This window comes from Manacus candei, unplaced genomic scaffold, assembly GCF_025592945.1.
Source record: "Manacus candei isolate 608988 ecotype Guabito, Panama unplaced genomic scaffold, ASM2559294v1 h1tg000041l, whole genome shotgun sequence".
Taxonomy (NCBI): Eukaryota; Metazoa; Chordata; class Aves; order Passeriformes; family Pipridae; genus Manacus; species Manacus candei.
This window is the reverse complement of record NW_026138089.1, coordinates 6,506,419-6,512,487: the sequence shown is the minus strand read 5'-3', so window position 1 is coordinate 6,512,487 and position 6,069 is coordinate 6,506,419.

The window sequence follows — 6,069 nt, the reverse complement described above, 5'->3', positions numbered from 1 at the left end:
TTATAGCCACGTTACATACAGTAAGCTCTGTCTTAATGACATAATTCTGCAGAAAACTTTTGTAAAGAGACTGAAAAAGATTATAGCTGTAATTACTCAGTCAATATTCATCCCGTGGGAATTGAAAAGAGCTAAGTAGTTTTAACTGCTGTTACCGCAAGAAAGGTCTATTTAAAATTGTCTCCATTAGCAACTTGGACAGAAAGCTCTCCTGTATTTCTCAGTATACAAAAGGAATTGTTTTAAACCTGCATATATTTGGCTTCTCAAACTAGTTTATTGCCATGCACTTTCTCAACTACAAACCATTTTATGCAGAATTTGTATTTTTATAGTGTTTTTCACTTAGTAAACAGATGTGAGATACATCATGGTAAATAAGAGGTACTTAAGAAGCTTTTTATATCTAGGATTAATTAAAGACCACAAAAGTTAAATATGTTACACTCATAAAAATGAGACTATTCACAGCTTAATGGTTACTCTTGACAAATTCAACTGCTTATAGATTTAAGCTGGAGATGTTAGGATCTGTGTACTGTACAGTTTGACACAACACCTTCTAAAAAGATGGGCAGTTCTATTCTGAGAGTGGCAAGCCCTCCCTGGATGACTAAGAGTTCAAAATCTCCAAATGCCAATCTTCAGTGCTCCAAATGTCCGCTTTCTTAAAAATAAGCCTGATCATTCCTAGTGTTTTCAGATGTATTATTACCTTATTTGCATGGAGTTTATACATGAAGCCTCATGTTTGATTTCATGTAAGCATAACCTATATAGTGGTTTCATCTCTCATGAAAGATGGTTCCTACATATAAAACCTTTGTTTTCCAAGTTCCATGAAAAGCATGTCTATGAAAAAAAATAAACCAACCCACTATTTGAATTTACATTTAAACAGGCAATAATGTAGCAAGGCTGAATCTGACTAGAACTCTGATATTTAAAGTCTCTTATCAAATATCATATTAATATTTTCCAATATGCATATCTGGTTTTAACCTGTAAAACTGAAGTAAGTTTTGTGTAATTCTGCAGTTTTCAGGCCTACCCTATGCTTTTCATTTAGGTAGGTGCTACAAGTGCCTAGCAGTTCTTATTCTACGTGGAAAGAAGGAAAGTGTCTGCGTTCCACTTGTCACGTGAGATGAACACAGGTAGACTTCTTCACGTTCTTTGTCAATATTGTATGTCTCTGTAGCCCAAATGTGTCATAATAGTATATATACATGTATATATATAAGCAAGTGTGCTGGTGTTTTCTTAATAGCATCATTCCAAGGACTGGGATGGTGCAGATGCTAAAATCCAGCAACACAACAGTATAAAATCAATGACAAAATGAAAAGAAACCAAGAATAAATGTAAATCACGCCATCCTGTGGATACAATGTGACAGAAAGTGCAGTTGTTTAAAACATTGAGGAGAAGCAAACAAACAATCAAAAAGATTGTTAATGAGTTTTCTTGGAGGAAGCTGAACTTGCAAATTTTGGAATTAACCTTTTAGAAATAGAGAAAATATTACCCAGAAATCATGCAGGTTAGCTTAGAATGGTGATACAGCTTTCTCCTGAGATGCCAACATCTCCAGATCTTCTGTGCACTGAAGAATCCTCTTCAGCTATTAAATTACTAGTCCAGTTGGTTTAAGTTAATACCTATATGGAATTTTTTTATTTAGTAATTTTTTGGAGGATGAGGAAGAGGAAAGATTGTAAAATCCTGGAATAAGAGAAGTGTAGTGAAAAGTTCCCTTACATTTTTATTCAATCACTTACAGCTGTTCTCTTTTCACAGTTAACCTGCATTGTTTTAGTAAACTTTGGATTTTTTTAGTTTGTTTCTTCAGTATTTTTTTCCCTCCTTGCAGTTTGGTGATCTTGGTGTTTGCTTGGTGGGGTGGTGTATGTAGTACTGTAGTGCAGGACATCGATTTTAACCTCATGCATTTAAAGAATAAGCGCATGTGCAGGAGCCTGTCACCAGACTGTGAGATGCACCCTTGAGCTGTCGGCCCCTCACACATTATTGACCTTTACTTTGCAGTAGCTATTTCATAGAAAGGACCAAAGTGTGTCTGGTTACTCCTCAGTGCACTGCCAAGCAGTAGCAGCCACACTGGGCCCTCGGTCCATGGGCTGTGTCTGGAGTGTTGTTGTACTGTTCCAGTGTGAAGAACCACCTTGATAATAATGGTCTGGGTTTCAATACAGCAGGAGTTTAGAAGATTAGTTGTCTGGCCTGATACTCTGTCTCAGTAAGTGCTGACTGATATATCTGTAACAACAGTGCAGTAGCCTAGCCCTAAATACTGTTACCCATTAGTAGATTTTTCTTCCAAATACTCATTTTCAATGCTATTTTTCCTTTGTTTGAAACATTTGGGGTCTCTCGGGGGGTGGGGTGGGGTGATTGTTAGATCATCATTCCAGTTTTTTTAAACAAAATGGCAAGTAACAGTCAATTAATGTCTTGCTATGTTTTCTTTGTATATATTAAAGTTAACTATTGGAGAAAACAACAATTTCTGCAAAAACATCGGAAGACACGCGTGGCTTCATTTTATTCTCAGTATAGCCCAGCATTTTATATATATACATATATATGTATATAAAGAGGATATATATATATGCAAACCCACATTTTTTAATGTGTCTAAATATATTTAAAAATATTAATGATAACGTATTTTTCCTGTTCAGCTGTTACTTTTAAGTAGATACCATTGTGAGACAAGGAGCAACCAAAATAATTAGCATTAGTTTGTCACACTATCATTTTTAATGAGACAGCACTCTGTAGAATCTATCTGTAGAAATGGAATCACTTGCTTTGTTTCCTAAAAGCCTGGTTTTCATTATGGCACAGGTTAGGGATGTTTGTTTTCCTTTGCTAGTTCAGGAATTCACAAATCTATGACAAACCTCTGCAGATAAACTTGGAAGGTATACTTAATTCAAAACTACATGGGCAGATAGGTTATTTCGTCTCTGTGATTTTGGCAAAGTAGGGAAAGACAGAAGAAAAACGCATTTAGTTCAGAGTAACATATAAAATTAGAAGAATAAAGATTGATGCATGCTTTGATACATGATACTCTAAAGAAAACCATGCTTAGTGTGCAGTTTTTTTACTTATGTGCACACACAAAACTTTAATTATGCGGTTGCTTTTATTTATTTGTTCTCTTGACTATGGTTTCCATACAGCGGAAGTGTGAAGGTTTCAGAGCCAGATAAAACCACTGCTTTTCTGCATTTCCTCTCTTTCCCAAGGAGAAACGAGCCCCATTTACCTCACAATCAAATAATGGCCAGAGAATGAATTGATTATACCCAGCTTCTTGTCCCACTTACTTCAGAAATGTTTTAATTATGGCCTTATGCCCATTCATGACTTTGATGCCTGCAATTTAAACATCAAACAGTTTTGGATGAGCTGTATCATCACTGCCTTTCATCCTGTATCATGTGTAACAAGACTTTCAGGACCATCGTGTGTTGGGTGGATGAAAGGTGCTGCTCTAAGAGTGATACTAGGAAAAAAGGATAGGATAGGATATTTTAATATCATATTTTAAGGGGGGCATTTTTCCATATACCACAAAATTTGTGGCAACTTTCCTTATACCTCATTCATGTTTGGAGTTTGTTTTCTGGGAGGGATGTGTGACATGCATGATGCATGTAAGAGAAAGCACCACCCAGCTGACACATCTTGGTTTCATTTTCTGTATTACTCCTCATCCCATTCCACATGTACCCTGGCATCTTGTTTGGTTTTATTTATAGCTACATGGTATGTTCAGCCAAGCACATGTTTCCAGTATTGTCCACATTGGGCTCCAGGCAATTTCCCTAGTATCCATCATTGAATTTTAGAATCCTGTGAAGTAGAAGAGTGGTGATTTGAGTTGGATCTTTGGTTTGTTTGCTTTTTCTCTTCCTGCCTTCATTTTAATTTTTGATTAGTCATTCTGTGAGAAGTTCCATTGGAAGAATTACTGTTCCTACTCAGTGTCATGGTTTCACCAGGAGGGAAGTGTTCCAATTCTAGTAGTCCAGAGCTTCTTCAAACTTTCAGTAAAAGCAATTATCATAATAATCATGGGAAAAGGACAATTTGTTACTGCATTTCAGTAGTTCCCTGACTGCATGGCATGTAAGAAAAGAAATAGTATCTTTATTTCACAGTTGCTCAATTGTCATTGTTTAGAAGTTTGAGCATCTAGTTCTAGTTTTCACCTTACTAATCTGATTAAAACATAATGAAGGAACTCATTTTTCACCCAGTTGCCTGGGAGTTGTCGTCCACCCCCCCCCAGTGAGGGTGGAGAAGTATCCAAGAGAGGTGTCAGACTGGCTAACACATGTACAGCGTTCATGAAGTCAGACTACTCTTGAGTATGGTGATAACCACGTAACCTGGATGTAATTCATAAAAATAAACTACCCAAAAAATTTGTAAAAAGTTGATGACTAAAGATTTTTACTAAGGGATACTAAGCTCTATCTTAAATAATAATTAAAAAGAGCTTATTTTCCTAAAATTTCAGCTTCTTGCCTGTCAAAACATGAGACCACTCCGCCTTCTTGGCAATGGCCAGTTGGGTGGAACACCTACTTGGCAGCTCCTAGTGTGTAGGATTGCACAAGCAATCTCCAGCAAGGTCATTAACAGGGCACAACTGAAAATATGTTCTCAACCTCCTCTCAATACATGTACTTACTTGCAGGAGTGGAATACAAATTTCCAGTACTGTTGACATGCACTTCCTTGGTAAGTGCATTTTTGAGGGAAAGCAGTTCACAGAAACACAAAAAGAGACATAGGGATAGCACCATAATGCAATTGAAAATACTAAAAGTAATTTTTTTTCATTCAATTTCACATGTGTGTTCTTGAGAGGACAACAGCACAGCAGGCAACCAGTGCACCAGAGATCTGTGTCTGAGTTGTGAAGCTGATGGTACCTCTCTCACTACACCTTCATCAGCTATCCTCAAAAAAACCTGAACCTTCTAGAAAACTGACTTACCAGGAAGAGTCTCTTTCTTCACAAAACAATTATAATTGATCTGTGTCACTGTATCAGAAACCAGACAGTTCATGTGTGAAAAGAATTACTACTGGAAATATATTCTCTCACATCTGATAGTTTTTGAAGAAAACTCCCCCTTGACAGAATGGCCTCGTGTTTGCTTCTGCTGCATACTGTACGCTAACCTCCTGGCACCCAGACTCACCAAAATAGGCCTCACAATGAATTTTATTACAGTAAAGGCTTACAGCCAGCAACAGCTCTTTGTGTCTTTATTCCATTCTCTCTCAAAATAGCTCAGATTTTTAATTAATCTTCCTTCTATGCCAAAAAGTGCCTGAAAGGGGGAGAGTACAATTTATATTTTGCTACATATATATATACTTTCAAGTAATGCTTGGGAGAAATTAAAAGTAATGTTAAAGCCCTATTTAAGGATTGCGTGAGCCAACCCGGGATCAAACACAGCATATTTGAATGGATCTCTTGCTACTCTCTAATGAAAAGGATGCATGGGGAAAATCCCAAAACACCAAAATTCTGCTGGGGAAGAGGAGGGATCCTTCTTTCTTTTTCAAAGAATCATACCAGTATTATGCATGTTTGTAAAAGAACAAGTGTTATTTTGTGGAACAAAATCCCCATCTAAAGATCAGGGTGATACCCAAAAATGTAAAATTATTTTTCATCTTGAAACTAACAGTTGAATTGTTTTGGTAAGTATGGATTTAGGATGTAAGGACAAAATAATTTAAGCAGGTACTGCCTCACCAAAGCTACTTTATTCAACACTGACACTTGACCTATTTTCCGAAGTAACAAGTGCTCAGGGAGGATTAGTGTGATATTTTTTTTCAGCAACTCTAAAGTTCCCGCCACATACGACATGGGAAGTGGAATTATTTCCCTGAAAGGCAGGAACATATGTATTTCTAGGATGCTTGCTTGCACCAGTTTTAAGTTACTCCAGAGCGGTCCCCGACAACCGAGGCCCACGTGAGCACATGGCACGGCCGGTGGTTCGC